This window comes from Neofelis nebulosa, chromosome 12, assembly GCF_028018385.1.
Source record: "Neofelis nebulosa isolate mNeoNeb1 chromosome 12, mNeoNeb1.pri, whole genome shotgun sequence".
In the NCBI taxonomy this organism is placed as follows: Eukaryota; Metazoa; Chordata; class Mammalia; order Carnivora; family Felidae; genus Neofelis; species Neofelis nebulosa.
The window spans coordinates 22,443,561-22,460,643 of record NC_080793.1 but is presented as its reverse complement, the minus strand read 5'-3'; the positions used below and the strand labels follow the sequence as shown (position 1 = coordinate 22,460,643).

Sequence of the window (17,083 nt, the reverse complement as noted above, 5' to 3'; positions counted from 1 at the left end):
AATAAAAAATAAAACAAGTTAAAATTTAAAAAAATCTTATTGAAATTTCATGCCTTTGTTCACATTCTTATACACCCACCCCCATTACTAGCATTTCCCTCCCGGTCTTCTCCACTGGACAAAATCCTACTAATCATTCAAGGACCAGCCCCAAATCCATTTGAGTAGTGGATTTGCTGGCCTCCTGCATTGCTTCCTGTCATTCTGCTGGTCACTCTGAACTCCATCACAGAAGGCACTCAGTCAGATATATGCTGGGTGTTGTGAAATGAAGGTTAGACTGATTTCTCAATACAGGGGAAATTCAGGGTCAAAAGGAAAGCAAAAAACCCACTAGTTTGTTTCAGAATGAATGATAAATTGACAACAGACTGGACTGGATTTTACACTTCCAGTCTCATATCTTTGAAACTATATGGGGAAGCTTCTCGAGCATGCTTAATATAGGGGACGCACATCAAGCCTTCCTTTGGGTTTAAGAAATATGACCCAGAGAGATGTGACCAATTGGAAGCCATCAATTAGAGGAGTAGTAGGCAAAAAAAAAAAAATAAATTATCTGGAAATATAGAAATTGAAGATACACACTGTGTGAGCTAGGATGAAAATCACACCTAGCCTTTAGATAGTGAAAATGTTGGTCAGCTGTGTCTGATGTTCACCTGGCTTCCTACTCCAATGTTCTCAGGTTCTTCATCGGTTGCTCCGTTTTTACTGGTGCAAGAAAAGCTAAAACATTCAGGTATGACTTCCAGAGAAAAACGTCAGCAGACTTGTTGTGAACTATCTGATCATCTTCCCCCCTTGCAGGAGGAGCTTACGGTTTTTCTTACTGATGTGTAAGACTTCCGTGTAATTGGGCTCTTAACTCTTTTGTTAGCCATATTTATTGCAAATAAGTTTTTCCCAAATGGTTAGACACTTATTCCCACCCTTTCCTAAAAATCCATCATTCCTCGGTGATTTGAAATTGCCACCAAAGCTTTATCCTTAGCAAGGAGGACCACCAATAATGCACATCTCCAAATGCCACACAGGCTGTAAAGTGGGCTCAAGGTGGACCCAGGATGCTCCAAACCAACTGGACAATGACATACGGGAAACTAGTAGCTAAAAGCAGACCACGGACACCCAGGTGGCTCAGTCAGTTAAGCATATGACTTTGGCTTAGGTCATGATCTAACGGTTTGTAGGTTTGAGCCCTGAGTTGGGCTCTGTGCTGACAGCTCAGAGCCTAGAGCCTGCTTCAGATTCTGTGTCTCCCTCTCTCTCTGCCCCTCCCCTGCTCATTTCTGTCTCTCTCTCTCTCTCTCTCTCTCTCTCTCAAAAATAAAGAAAATAAACATTAAACAAACAAACAAAAACCTGTGGTGATTCAGCAAGTTTATTCCTGAGAATAATAAAAAAGAATAATAATCTACAGACTATGGTCTTAGAGGATGTGGCCTATTTGGAGCATTTCCAAAATACGGTAAAACTCAGACTAACTTAAGCTATGATTTCTTTCATTGTGCATCAAACCCCATCCCTTGTGTTATGGTAAAAAAAAAAAACTCACTAGGTCCCTGAGGAGTCTCCTCAGAATTAAATGGGAATTCACTGAGCTCAGAGAATTTTGGAGCTTCCCGGTTGAAATGCTTGAAAGTTGGCATCCTGTTCTTCAGACTCATGTCTCAGGCTCTCATTTCATTCAGAAAGTATCTGCTCAAAATCAGTTCTTTTTCCTGTCGCTCACTTCAAACAACTTATTTTACTTCTGATTTATCAGCATGCAGCCTCGTGGCTGACCAAGCAAGTGATTATGCAAAGCAGAAGTCCTACAGCAAGAAAGGTAAGTCCATTTGGAAAGTTTGTTAGAGTTTCCTAAAACACAAGCTAGCTTGCAGTGGCAGACAAGAGGTACTATGAACCCAATGTTCATGGGAAACCAGTGAAGTCTCAGGGATTGAGGGCAATCACCTGGGTGACCAAGCTGATGAAAGCTGCATGGGCAATAAAGGGCCATTTGGCAACCCACTTGTAGGCAGAGGCTGAGGACGATGACCTCCCTGGTCAACCTTAGAAAGTGAAGTATGCAATACAGTCAATACAGACCACACTGCCAGACCAACTCCCCAGCTGTCAGTCAACTCCCCAAGGCTGTTCAGCTTCATGCATCCTTCCAGGAAGGCGGGCTACCCGCTTCCCTCTAGAAGTGGGTCTCTATTTCTTTTATATGTTATAAGCCTTGATCTTTCTATGGTTGGCTCTCACTGAGCCTCCCATGCTCTCCCAGCTGTATCTCCACTGTGGGTTCCAGCTCTGCATCTAACTCCAACCCTATCTGAGTGGCTTCTCCATGAGACCTGCAGGGCTCAGCAGCAGCAGCCTGGGGGTGGAGGGAGAGGAGGCCAGAGGAGTGGCTGTAGAAATGAGGGGAAGTGGAGGAAGATGGAGGAAATGGAGACTGAGATATAGTCTCATGAGATCGGTATGGGGCTGGTCCTTTTGCCTTTGTGGAGTTCCTTCAGCCTCTATCTTATCTAATCCAGCCAATTATTTCAGATGCACCAAACTCAGACTGATAGACCAGATGGCTATGTATTAATTTTCCAAGAGAAATCCAGTAAGAATGCTGATGAACACAGATCACAGGCAGCCAAGTCAGACTCAGCTGCTTTGTACCCTTGGTAGCAAGCTGGAGACAGGCTGGAGTCTTGGAACCTGACAGCCCCATGCACCATCTCCCTTACAGGGCCATACACAGTGTGGACATGTATGTTCTGCGACCAGGACCAGCACGTGGTCTTCCTTGTTCAGCTCAGGACTTGCACTGCCCAGCCAATGCCCCTTCCTAGGCTCCGTGATAACAATTCCCCTGCCCTGCACACTGCCCTTCTTTAGCCAGAAGGCAACATAGTGAAGTATCTCCCACTGTCCCTGACCATCACCAGCATGGCAAAGTCCCTGCAAACCACAAGGGCTCTGGACTCATCTGGTGCTAATCTCTATAGGATCCCAAGCCACAGCTAACACAACCCACCCCCCAAAAAGCCAAATTCCCTTGGCTCTTGAAACTCGGCCCTCTTTCAGGTTCTTGGGTCCACTCTTCACCAGAAGGCACTTTGGACACAGGGAGTCACAGCTGGTGGCTAAGAGTTTTGACTGCTTTGCCCTCAGCCCCATCCACTCTGCTGCATACACCTACTAACAAGTCCTTGGCTAGGGAGGGTCCTGGGGGCTGGGGAGGACCTTTGTGCTCTCCAGCTCTGATCCCTGGAGCTCTGGCCACCATCTGGAAGCCTTGAGTCTGGTCAATGTTGCCTTACTCTGCCCAGTTCACCAAGACTCAGGATGGCCGCTTCCAGGGACTATAGGACAGAGCTAACCCGCCAGGCCACACACCACTTCTCTCAAGTCTGGCAGAGACAGACTTTTTCAGGCCAAGCTCACAAATCCTGAATCCTGTTAACCCAAAGGATACGCGCCCAGGGACACAGAGAAATGGCACCCTTTCCTTCCCCCAAAATCTCTGTACCTCACCCAAGTGAATGCGTTCAAAGTTAAGAAAGCAGTTTTACAGACCCAGTTGCCTTCTTAAAAATCTCAGGGCCATTGACCATTTCTACTCCTGTAAGCCTTGGCACCTCTCCTTAGAGAGAACAGAATTATGCCCTAGGGTTTGGCCCTAAAGTCAAATAGCCGTGTCAGAAGGACCCAGGAAATACCGTAGTGGGGTTTAAAGTTTATCATTGATTTTTTTCTTTAGCAACTTGTAGCAGGCAGAAATCTAAAATGGCCCACAATCCCTGCCCCCTAGTGTTCACATCAGATGTCCCCCTCCATTGGAACTTATTTCTAACCAACAGAATACAGCACAAGTGAAAGGATTTTATAGACATAATTAAGGCCAATTAGTTAATTTTTAATTAAATTTATTATTTTTTAACGTTTATTTGTTTTTGAGAGAGAGAGAGAGAGAGCACACGCAGACACGAGCAGGGGAAGGGCAGAGAGAGGGGGACAGAAGATTTGAAGCAGGCTCTACGCTGACAGCAGAGAGCCTGATGTGGTGCTCAACTCACAAACCATGAGATCATGACCTGAGATGAAGTCGGACACTTAACCAATTGAGCCACCCAGGTGCCCCAATTTTTAGTTCGTTAAAAAGGAGATTATCCTGGGTGGGCCTAACTTAGATGAAAGCCCTTTAAAAGAGGGACTGAACACCTCCCTGCAGTCATAGATTCTCGTTGCTGGCTTGATGAACTAGACAGTTGTGTTCAGGAAGCCCATGTGGCAGACAAACAGGCATCCAGGCATCTAGGACCTGAGCCACCAGCCACCAGCCAGCAAAATGTTGGGACCCCCCCACCCCAGCCCTACAACCACAAGGAAATGAACACTGCCAACAATCTACATAAGCACGTTAGAGAAATTTTCCTCAGTCGAACCTCCAGCTGAAAATGCAACCTAGCCAATACCTTGACTGCAGACTTGTGATACCTTGAGCAGAGAATCCAACTAAACTAAACCTGGACTCTTGACCCATACAAACTGGGGCATAGTAAGTGTGTATTGTTTTAAGCCACTAAGTTTGTGGTAATTTGATACATAGCAAATAGAAAATTAACACATGGCTATAAGCATATATAGTCTTTACTATATTTCTCTTATAAAAATTCACTTTCTAGTTTCTAGTTGTCTCCCAAAGTCACATTACCAAAGATTCACAAAAAGCTTTTAAGAAATCTGAATCACTACTGTGCAGCAAGGAAAAATGAACTCAATAATAAGCAGCTTCGGGAAAATTTCAGAAGGCCAAATATGTAGGGGTGCTTGGGTGGCTCAGTCAGTTAAGCACCTGACTCGATTTCAGCTCAGGTCATGATCTCATGGTTCATGAGTTCGAACCTGGCAGTGGGCTCTGTGCTAACAGTGTGGAGCCTGCTTGGGATTCCCTCCTTCTCTCTCTGTCCCTCCCCTGCCCACTCTCTATTTCTCTCTCAAAAATAAATACACATTAAAAAAAAGAAGAAAGAAAGCCAGATATGTAATGTTTAAGTTAACAGCTGGCAACAGAATTAAGGAGGAAAATATTTTTGTTTAAAATAATACTTTGGTGGGGTGCTTGGGTGGGTCAGTCGGTTGAGCGTCCAACTCTTGATTTTGGCTCAGGTCATGCTCTTAGGGCTGTGGGATCAAGCCCTGTGTTGGGCTCTATACTGAGCATAAAGTCTGCTTAAGATTCTGTCTCTCTCTCTCTCCCTTTTCCCCAACCGTCTGCTTGTGCTCCCTTGCTCTAAAATAAAATGAAAAAAAAAATCACAACAAAATAAGAAGATAAACACTCAAAAGACTCACTTTCACCCTGTCCACCTCCACCCCATTATTCCTTGCTCTATTTGTAACCATTTTCATTAATTCACTGTTATTGTTCCAGTGTTTCTTTATATAAAATTGAATACATATTTTCATTTCCCCTCTTACACAAAGCATAGCATACCATATCCAGTATTCTCTACCTTGCTCTTCTCATTAAAACAATGTATCTTAGAGGGATTCCTGGGTGTCTCAGTTAAGTGTCCAACTTCAGCTCAGGTCATGATCTCATGGTTTGTGGGTTCAAATCCCATGTCAGGCTCTGTGCTGACAGCTCAGAGCCTGGAGCCTGCTTTGAATTCTGTTGTCTCCTTCTCTCTGCTTCTTCCCCACTCACACTGGGTGTGTGTCTCTCTCCCTCTCAAAAATAAACATTAAAAAAAAAAAAAACAATATATCTTACAAATCTCTCCATATCAGTACATAAAGCTCTTCTCCATCCCCTTTCCACAACTGCATGGTTATTCCACTGTGTTACATGGAGATATCATTGTTCATTTCCTCTGGAGAGGCATATGGGTTGTTTCTCTGCTTTTTTGATTATGAACTAGGTCACAGCAAGTAACCCTGTACATGTGTCATTTTCAACATATGCAAGTGAACCTACAAGAAGTGGGAATTCTGAGTTACAGGATAAAGGCACCTGGACAAAGGCAATGTAAGTATTGCCAGGTTTCCTTCCTTTTCATAGAGGTTGTATCATTCCATAACCTAACAATGTTTGAGTGCCTGCTTCCCCACAGCCTCAAAAGGAAGTATGTTGGGGGAGGAGCCAAGATGGCAGAATAGCATGGAAGCTTTTTGTGTGTTTCACATCCATGAAATACAGCCAGACCAACACTAAACCATCCTACACACCTAGAAAACTGATTGGAGGATTAACACAACAATCTGCACAACCTGAACCACAGAATTCAGCAGGTACGCGGCGCGGAGAGCTGAACTTGGGGAGCGAGAAGCCACAAAAGGTAAGGAACCCCTTTTGCAGGTGGAGAGAGGACGGAGACTGGGGAAGGGGGAGCATACGGGAAAAGCACCTGTTCCCAAAAGCAGCTGGAGAGAAAGTGGGAAATTGGAAACAGCCGCAGGGACTAAACTAAAAAGGGAGAAAGGAGAGAGGGCTTAAACTCCATTAAGACTGTAAACAAGGGGAGCACAAAGGCTGCAACTCCGCAGCTCGATACCTGGTGGTGCTCTGGTGGGAAGGGCGAATCCCCAGGAACAGAGTGGAGTCCGGGAGGTTCTGAGGCCACACGGGGAAAAGCGGTTCCACTGCTGGAAGGGACATTTGGTAGAGACTGTTGAAGCCACCTGGTCCCAGCAGACCCCGGAAGGCAGCCACATTCGCTGGTACTGGGGCAAGGTCGTTGAGGGTGAAGTCTGGTGCCAGATGTGTGTAGAGATTTTCCATAATCCCTGAAACGCTGCTGCTACACTGTCTCATGAACTTTTTCTGGGGCTGGCTGGCACCTGGCCGCAGTCTTGGGGAACCGGCAACAGCAGGGTCCAGCAGGCATTCCTGGTTGCAGCCGACATTCGGCCATTGCTCATTCGGCCATTGCTCGGTGAGACCCTCCTGCAGAGGGGCGGAACGGGTCAAACCCACAGTCCTTCGGAAGCAAGGGGCCGGGGAAAACAGCCGCATCTGAGACAAAACTTGGGAGAAGGTACTGCCTGGGGCCTGGTCACAGAGAGTGAAAAAGTGGGGAGTGGACGAGAGCTGAAGACAGAGGACCAGTACACGATTGCTGATCCGGGAGAACAGAACGGGTAACTGGGTGGCGCCATTTTCACCGCTCCCGCGCATGCGCATACGCACCTACGAGCACTGCAACAATCCACCCCAGTAGGCTAGCAGCGCCATCTAGTGGAGAGTGGAGCTGTTACACCGAGCCCCGCCCAACTGGGCCAACTTCACTCTTCAAGAACACAAGCCTCATACCGGCTTAATTTATGGACTATAAAGAGCTACGTAGACTGACTTCTAGGGGAAAACAAAGCAATTTCAGTCCTACTTCAATCTGTTAGTAGGTTCATCTATTATATATTTTTTCTTTTTCCTTTTTCTCTTTTACAATTCTTTTCTTTTTCTTGAATACAGAAAGAGAAAAAATTCATTTTTATTTCCAATTTTTATTAAAAATATCCGTCTTTAAGTTTTATTACTATATTTTTTACTTTTGTGTAAATTTTTTCAAATTCTACTTTACTTCCATCATTTTATTATAGTCTACTTCAGTGTACTCACCTTTTCAAATTTTCAATTTCCTTTTTTTCTTTTTTTTTGTCTTTTTCATTTCTTTTTCTTGAATGCAGAAAGAGAAAAACTTCACTTTTACTTCCAATCTCTTTTAAAAATATTTTTAATTTTTATTACTATATTTTTTGCTTTTATGTAAATTTTTTCAAATTCTTACTCCCATTTTATTTTACTCTACTACAGTGTATTCACTTTTTCAAATTTTCAAACGATTTCTTTTTTCTTTTTTTATTCTTCTCTTTTTCGTTTCTTTTCTTTTTTCTTAAATACAATGAAAAAATTCATATTTTTAATTTTTATTAAAAATATTTTTCTTTAATTTTTTCTACTATATTCTTTCCTTTTGCATGTATTTTTTCAAATTCTATTTTACCCCCCATCATCTCATTTTAGTCTACCTCAGTGTATTCATTTTTTTAATTCTCAAACGATTTCCTTCCACTCCCCCCCTTTTTTTCTCTCGAATCTGTCAAACCACTTTTAACACCCAGACCAAAACACACCTAGGATCTAGCATCATCTATTTGATTTGCGTGTGTGTGTTTAATTTTTAATTTTAATATTTTTTTAATCTTTTTTAATTTCAATTTTTCTACCTCATTAATTCCCTTTCTCCCTTCAAAATGACAAAAAGAAGGAATTCACCCCAAAAGAAAGAGCATGAAGAGACGACAGCCAGGGATTTAACCCACACAGATACAAGCAAGATGTCTGAATCAGAATTTAGAATCACGATAATAAGAATACTAGCTGGAGTCAAAAATAGATTAGAATCCCTTTCTGCAGAGATAAAAGAAGTAAAAAATAGCCAGAATGAAATCAAAAGTGCTATAACTGAGCTGCAATCACAGATGGATGTAGCAGCAGCAAGGATGGACAATGCAGAACAGAGAACCAGCGATATAGAGGACAAACTTACAGAGAATAACAAAGCAGAAAAAAAGATGGAGATTAAGGCAAAAGAGCACGATTTTAAGAACTAGAGAAATCAGTGACTCATTAAAAAGGAACAACATCAGAATCATAGGGGTCCCAGAAGAGGAAGAGAGAGAAATAGGGGTAGAAGGGTTATGTGAGCGAATCATAGCAGAAAACTTCCCTAACCTGAGAAAGACACAGACATCAAAATCCAGGAAGCACAGAGGACCCACATTAGATTCAACAAAAACTCACCATCAACAAGGCATACCATAGTCAAATTCACAAAATACTCAGGCAAGGAGAGAATCATGAAAGCAGTGAGGAAAAAAAAAGCCCCTAACTTACAAGGGAAGACAGATCAGGTTTGCAGCAGACCTATCCACAGAAACTTGGCAGGCCAGAAAGGAGTGGCGGGATATATTCAGTGTGCTGAATCAGAAAAATACGCAGCCAAGAATTCTTTATCCAGCAAGGCTGTCATTCAAAATAGAAGAAGAGATAAAAAGTTTCCCAGACAAAAAAAAAAAAAAAAAAAAAAGTTGAAAAAAAAAAAAAAAAGTTTCCCAGACAAACAAAAATTAAAGGAGTTTGTGACCACTGAACCAGCCCTGCAAGAAATTTTAAGGGGGACTCTCTGAGGGGAGAAAAGATGAAAAGAAAATATGTACATATATAAATAAATACCAAAAGCAACAAAAGATTAGAAAGGACCAGAGAACACCACCAGAAACTCCAACTCAATGAGCATCAAAATGGCAATAAATTCATATCTTTCAGTACTCACTCCAAACGTCAATGGACTCAATGCTCCAATCAAAAGACAGGGTAACAGAATGGATAAGAAAACAAGATCCATCTATATGCTGTTTACAAGAGACCCACTTTAGACCTAAAGACACCTTCAGATTGAAAATAAGGGGATTGAGAACCATCTATCATGCTAATGGTCAAAAAAAGAAAGCCGGAGCAGCCATACTTATATCAGACAATTTAGACTTTAAAATAAAGACTATATCAAGAGATGCAGAAGGGTGTTATATCATAATCAAGGGGTCTATAGACCAAGAAGACCTAACAACTGTAAACATTTATGCACCAAATGTGGAAGCATCCAAATATATAAATCAATTAATCACAAACATAAAGAAACTGATTGATAGTTATACCATAATAGTAGGAGACTTCAATACCCCACTCACAGCAATGGACAGATCATCTAATCAAAAAATCGACGAGGAAACAATGGCTTTGAATGACACACTGGACCCGATGGACTTAACAGATATATTCAGAACATTTCATCCTAAAGCAGCAGAATATACATTCTTCTCCAGTGCACATGGAACGTTCTCCAGAATAGACCATATACCGGGACACAAATCAGCCCTAAGTAAGTACAAAAAGATCAAGATCATACCATGCATATTTTCAGACCATAACACTAAGAAACTCGAAATCAAACACAAGAAAAAATTTCGAAAGGTAACAAATACTTGGAGACTGAAGAACATCCTACTAAGGAATGGATGGGCTAACCAAGGAGTTAAAGAGAAAATTAAGAAGTATATGGAAGTCAATGAAAATGATAACACCACAACCCAAAGCCTCTGGGACGCAGCAAAGGCGGTCATAGAAGGAAAGTATATAGCAATCCAGGCCTTCCTAAAGAAGGAAGAAAGATCTCAGATACACAACCTAACCTTATGCCTTAAGGAGCTGGAAAAAGAACAGCAAATAAAACCCAAAAACAGCAGAAGACAGGAAATAATAAAGATTAGAGCAGAAATTAATGCTATCAAAACCAAAAAAGCAGTAGAACAGATCAATGAAACCAGAAGCTGGTCTTTGAAAGAATTAACAAAATTGATAAACCATTAGCCAATTTGATCAAGAAGAAAAAGGAAAGGACCCAAATAAATAAAATCAAGAATGAAAGAGGAGAGATCACAACCAACAAAACAGAAATAAAAACAATAAGAGAATATTATGAGCAATTATATGCCAATAAAATGGGTAATCTGGAAGAAATGGACAAATTCCTAGAAACATATACACTACCAAAACTGAAACAGGAAGAAATAGAAAATTTCAACAGACCCATAACCAGTAAGGAAATCAAATTAGTAATCAAAAATCTGCCAAAAAAACAAGAGTCCAGGGCCAGATGGCCTTCCAGGGGAATTCTACCAGACATTTAAGGAAGAGTTAACACCTATTCTCTTGAAGATGTTCCAAAAAATAGAAAGGGAAGGAAAACTTCCAAACTCTTTCTATGAAACCGGCATTACCTTGATTCCAAAACCAGACAGAGACCCCACTAAAAAGGAGAACTATAGACCAATTTCCCTGATGAATATGGATGCAAAAATCTTCAAGATATTAGCCAACCGGATCCAACAATACATTAAAAAAATTATTCACCACGACCAAATGGGATTTATACCTGGGATGCAGGGCTGGTTCAATATCTGCAAAACACTTAACGCGATTCATCACATCAATAAAAGAAAGGACAAGAACCAGATGATCCTCTCAGTAGATGCAGAGAAAGCATTTGACAAAATACAGCATCCTTTCTTGATAAAAACCCTCAAGAAAGTAGGGGTAGAAGGAGCATACCTTGAGATCATAAGCCATATATGAACGACCCAATGCTAATATCCTCAATGGGGAAAAACTGAGCTCTTTCCCCCTAAGGTCAGTAACAAGACAGGGATGTCCACTCTCGCCACTGTTACTCAGCATAGTATTGGGAGTCTTAACCTCTGCAATCAGACAACACAAAGAAATAAAAGGCATCCAAATCGGCCAGGAGGAGGTCAAACTTTCACTCTTCGCAGATGACATGATACTCTATATGGACAACCCAAAAGATTCCACCAATAAACTGCTAGAACCGATTCATGAATTCAGCAAAGTCTCAGGATATAAAATCAATGCACAGAAATCGGTTGCATTCCTATACACCAACAATGAAGCGACAGAAAGAGAAGTCAAGGAATCGATCCCATTTACAGTTGCACAAAAAAACATAAAATACCTAGGAATAAATCTAACCAAAGAGGTGAGAAATCTATACACTGAAGACTAGAGAAAGCTTATGAAAGAAATTGAAGAAGACACAAAAAAATGGAAAAGATTCCATGCTCCTGGATAGGAAGAACAAATATTGTTAAAATGTCGATACTACCCAAAGCAGTCTACATATTCAATGCAATCCCTATCAAAGTAACACCAGCATTCTTCACAGAGCTAGAACAAATAATCCTAAAATTTGCATGGAACCAGAAACACCCCGAATAGCCAAAGCGATCTTCAAAAAGAAAATCAAAGCAGGAGGCATCACAATCCCAGACTTAAAGCTAGACTACAAAGCTCTAATCACCAAGACAGTATGGTACTGGCACAAGAACAGACACTCAGATCAATGGAACAGAATAGAGAACCCAGAAATGGACCCACAAACGTATGGCCAACTAATCTTTGACAAAGCAGGGAAGAATATCCAATGGAATAAAAACAGTCTCTTCAGCAAATGGTGCTGGGAAAACTGGACAGTGACATGCAGAAGAATGAACCTGGGCCACTTTCTTACACCATACACAAGAAGAAACTCAAAATGGATGAAAGACCTCAATGTAAGACAGGAAGCCATCAAAATCCTCAAGGAGAAAGCAGGCAAAAACTTCTTTGATCATGTCTGCAGCAACTTCTTACTCAACAAGTCTCCAGAGGCAAGGGAAACAAAAGCAAAAATGAACTACCGGGACTTCATCAAAATAAAAAGCTTCTGCACAGCAAAGGAAACAATCAGCAAAACGAAAAGGCAACTGATAGAATGGGAGAAGGTATTTGCAAATGACATATCAGATAAAGGGTTAGTATCCAAAATCTGTAAAGAACTTATCAAACTCAACACCCACAAAACAAATAATCCAGTGAAGACATGGATGAAAGACATGAATAGACACTTCTCCAGAGAAGACATCCAGATGGCCAACCGACACATGAAAAAATGCTCAACATCACTCATCATAAAGGAAATACAAAACACAACCACAATGAGATACCACCTCACCCCTGTCAGAATGGCTAACATCAACAACTCAGGGAACAACAGATGCTGGCAAGGATGCAGAGAGAGAGGATCTCTTTTGCACTGCTGGTGGGAATTCAAACTGGTGTAGCCACTCTGGAAAGCACTATGGAGGTTCCTCAAAAAATTAAACACAGAACTACCTTATCACCCAGCAATTGCACTACTAGGTATTTATCCAAGGGATACAGGTATGCTGTTTCAAAGGGACACATGCACCCCCATGTTTATAGCAGCACTATCAACAATAGCCAAAGTATGGAAAGAGCCCAAATGTCCATTGATGGATGAATGGATAAAGAAGATGTGGTGTGTGTGTGTGTGTGTGTGTGTATGTGTGTGGTGGAGTATTACTTGGCAATCAAAAAGAATGAAATCATGCCATTTGCAACTACGTGGATGGAACTGCAGGGTATTATGCTAAGTGAAATTAGTCAGAGAAAGACAAAAATCATATGACTTTACTCATATGAGGACTTTAAGAGACAAAACAGATGAACATAAGGGAATGGAAACAAAAATAATATAAAAGCAGGGAGAGGGACAAAATAGAAGAGACTCATAAATATGGAGAACAAACTGAGGGTTGCTAGAGGGGTTCTGGGAGGGGTTATGGGCTAAATGGGTAAGGGGCATTAAGGAATCTACTCCTGAAATCATTGTTTCATTATATGCTAATTTGGATGTAAATTTTAAAAAAATAAAAAATAAAATTTAAAAAAAAGGAAGTTTTTTGGGGGCACCTGGCTCAGTCAGTTGAGCATCTGACTCTTGATTTTTGCTCAGGTCATGATCCCAGGGTCATAGAATTGAGCCTCGTGTTGGGCTCTGTGCTGGGCACTGAGCCTGCTTCAGATTCTCTCTCTCTCCCTCTGCCACTCTAACCCATTCATGATCGCTCTCTCAAAAAAAAAAAAAAAAAAGAGTGTGTGGAGTGTGTTGTTAAACTTCTGGATTCCCCTCAAATTGATAGCTAAGAAATGATATCTTACTAATTTGCATTTTTCTTAAAAGTGAGGTTGAACATCTTTTTTTAAAAATGTTTTAGAGCCATTTGCATTTCTTTTTTGTGAGCTATAGTTTCATGTCCTTTGGCCCCTAATTGGACTTTTTGTTTTGACCAAATTTCTAAGAAACTGAAAATAATAGGTTGCCAATACTTCCACATTCTAAAATGAGGTTTTTTAAATAGTCTTACGACACCTGATATCCAGGATGTAAAGTGATTTAAATGGAAAAGGTCAAAAGAGAGAAATTCCTTGGAGAAAGCCATTGGTGTCCCAAGAATTTTCAATCCCCCACCACAATGACAAGGGGATCTTTCCTCAGCCTGGAAAGAGAAGCTTCAAGGGGACCCCACACTCAGAGTTTCTGACTTGTGTCCCGTAAACCTTTGGAAGACACGCTGGCCTGGTAGCGGATTCCAAGGATAAGAAACTCAAGGGTCAAGAAGCTGAGGCTGTCAGGGCAGCAACAGGACAAAAAAGTGGGATCCACACTGGGAACAAGCTACACTTCCATTAATGGGAGGACAAAGGGTCAAATGAATAAGGAAACTTGTGTGGCTGGAGTGACCTGTGAGAGCAGGCGGTCCTCCATTTGGCATGGAAGGATCCCATGAGTCCAGTGGATACCTGGGAAAGTAATTATGTTGGGGGAGACACCTTGGTGTGACTTCTCCCAAAAAAGGACAGACTTCCAGGGCAGGACATCTCCAGGAACACCAGCAGTGAGAGGCCATGGGATACACGTTCAGAGGCAGGAGCTGAGGCAGTGACTTAAGAGGCCAGGATAACAAAATAGAAAATACCTAGATATACATAACACAAAATAAGCATAAGCTACCTTGTAAATTGAAAACTAAAATACTCTAGAGAGGGACACACACAAAATTAAATGGAGACACATTCCATGTTGTGAGATAGGAGCACTCTTTATTGACCACATGCCCCCCACTCCAACCAAAAAAAATATTAAGATTTTGGGGGGAATATGACCAAATAATTCCTTAGTTTATGTATAATAAATATGTACACATGAATAAATATATAATAAGATCTGAGAATAATCTGACAATTAACAGAAAGAGTGATAACTTAATTTTACTTGGTACTAAAAATCCTATTTTAAAGTTAGAACAGGTGGTATTGGCACAGAAATAGATCAGCAGAACAAAGGAGAACATTCAGAAATAGACTTTGGTATCTAATTCAGTATATAATTCAAACCACTAGGGGAAAAAAGTCAATGAATATTAATAGGACAACTGGCTAAAACCATTTAACAGCTTAATTCAAAGAAAATAGAAAAAAAAAGATCCCCTCTGTCCCGAACCTCACTCTGTATACCAAAATAAATTTCAGATGGATTAAAGATTTAAATGTTTTTATTTTTTTTTTTTTTATTGTTTATTTATTTTTGAGACAGAGAGAGACAGAGCATGAGCTGGGGAGGGGCAGAGAGAGAGGGAGACACAGAAGCTGAAGCAGGCTCCAGGCTCTGAGCTGTCAGCACAGAGCCCGACGCGGCGCTCGAACTCACGGACCGCGAGATCATGACCTGAGCGGAAGTCGGCCGCTTAACCGACTGAGCCACCCAGGCGCCCCTAGATTTAAATGTTTTTTAAAACTGCTGAATTATATTTATTACCTTGAGATTGGAAGGTCCCTCAAGCATGACACCAAAGATACAATATATAAGGAAAAAATGGATAAATCTGACTACCTAAATTTTAAGGTTTTGTGTGGCAAGATATGACACAATCAGGGTCAAAAGGGAGAATGATAAACTAGAAAATTTGTTTATAAAATATATGACAGCCAGGAATAAAAATTACTATGATACAAAGAGCTTTTCATATCAATAAAAGGCAAACCAAGTACCGAGAAAAAAGGCAATTCACCCAGACAGAATTACAAATGACCAATCAACATGCAAAAATAAAGATATGCAAATAAAGCATGGAAACATCATTTTTCAAGATGAAAGATATCAACAGTGCCCAGTGGTGCTGAGGCTTTCTGCTAGTGAGATTGTAAACTGGTATAAACTTTCTGCTGAGATTCCTCTGACAATATGTAGTAAACGTAAAACATATATCATTTTCAATTTCACACAATTACACAATTTGTATAAGAATAGTAAACATCTGGAAACATCCTAAATACATAATGCACAAAAAAGTATTGGCTAAATAAAATATGGCACAAAATTCTAATGCGGTCACCATTGACGCATTTAAAAAATGTGTCCAGAAATGAAAGAAGCAGTTTACAAAACTACACATGTAGTTTGACCCCATGTTTGTAACTCAAAAAATGGGTTGCACCAAAAAATGTATGGATATGGATACACATGCATACACACACACATCACCAAAATGATTCATTTATTCTCCTTCTCTCTAACAATAGGAACACTGCTTTTTTAATTGATTTGCTTCAAAGTATCACCTGTCCACATTAGGCACAAAGAAAGCCCCATCCTCCTTCCTCTCCAAAATGCAGCACTTCAGTTCAGCAACAACAGTCATGCAGGCAAAAGGCCCCTAAAGCACTAATTGATTGACTACTACTAACATTGGTTTTCTCTTAGATGAATAGAATGGAAAAATAGAAGGTTTAGAAACTCCAAATGTGAGATCAGCAATAAAAAGGGAACACCTTTTTACTTCCTTTAACATCACTTTAAGTATTAACTTGATCCCAAACTAATGTGGAATTGCAAGATAATCACTTTTGCTCTGGTCTTGGGTTAAGTGCCCAGCTACAGTTTCAGGTCTTGAGTCAGAGACAAACTATTACCTATTTCCCCTAATTAACCTCCAACTCTTTGATGGTTTGTGGCTCCTTGTAGAAGAGATCTCGGGGGGAGATACCTTTTACTGAAAAGACAGATAAAAGAAGATCGGCTACAGTAGAAAGGTCAATGGTTAAAACACATATATGGAGAGAAACACAAAGGCCTGACTCTCCCCAAAACCAAAAGGGATGTCCAAAGGTGAGCTCAAGGCCAGTCAAATCCCAGGAATGAGGACTAGACTTGCATCAGATGACTCGGCCCCACAACTCAGGCCACATACCTGTCTGAACCCATTTCTCCATTCTAAAGTGGGAAAAACGGTAACCCCTAACCTTCCCACCACACACGACTGTTATGAGGATGGAATGGAAGAATGTGTATCAACAAAAACTCCAGTGGAGATAAACAAAAACCTCAGGCATGCAGACACACAAATCAGCCAGGGAACAATCTGCTCCTATCTGGTCAACCTCTAATTTTGATTCCTAACCTAGAAGGGAGCTCACAACGGGTCTCAGTGCTCACTTCTACACGCTTCCCCATGACAGTCAATAGGGGGAGATCCTGCCTCCATCCTCAGCTTGGACCTGGCTTTATTTAGAGGCACTCCAAAGCGACTCCAAGTGCTGCCTGGGCAGCCCTTT

General features: G+C 41.0%; 1 protein-coding gene across 21 annotated transcripts in view; it reads right to left on the bottom strand.

The window, feature by feature from the left end:
• SUSD1 (sushi domain containing 1) overlaps positions 1-17,083 on the bottom strand; it is a 305,056-nt gene that overhangs the window by 137,292 nt on the left and 150,681 nt on the right. The window contains exon 18 of one of the 21 annotated variants that reach the window (XR_009251483.1): positions 1,369-6,937. The exons of the other annotated variants lie outside the window; for them this stretch is intronic. The gene's annotated coding sequence lies outside the window, so the exon portion shown is untranslated. Of the gene's footprint in view, positions 1-1,368; positions 6,938-17,083 lie in introns of those variants that run through there. 21 annotated transcript variants of the gene reach the window in all.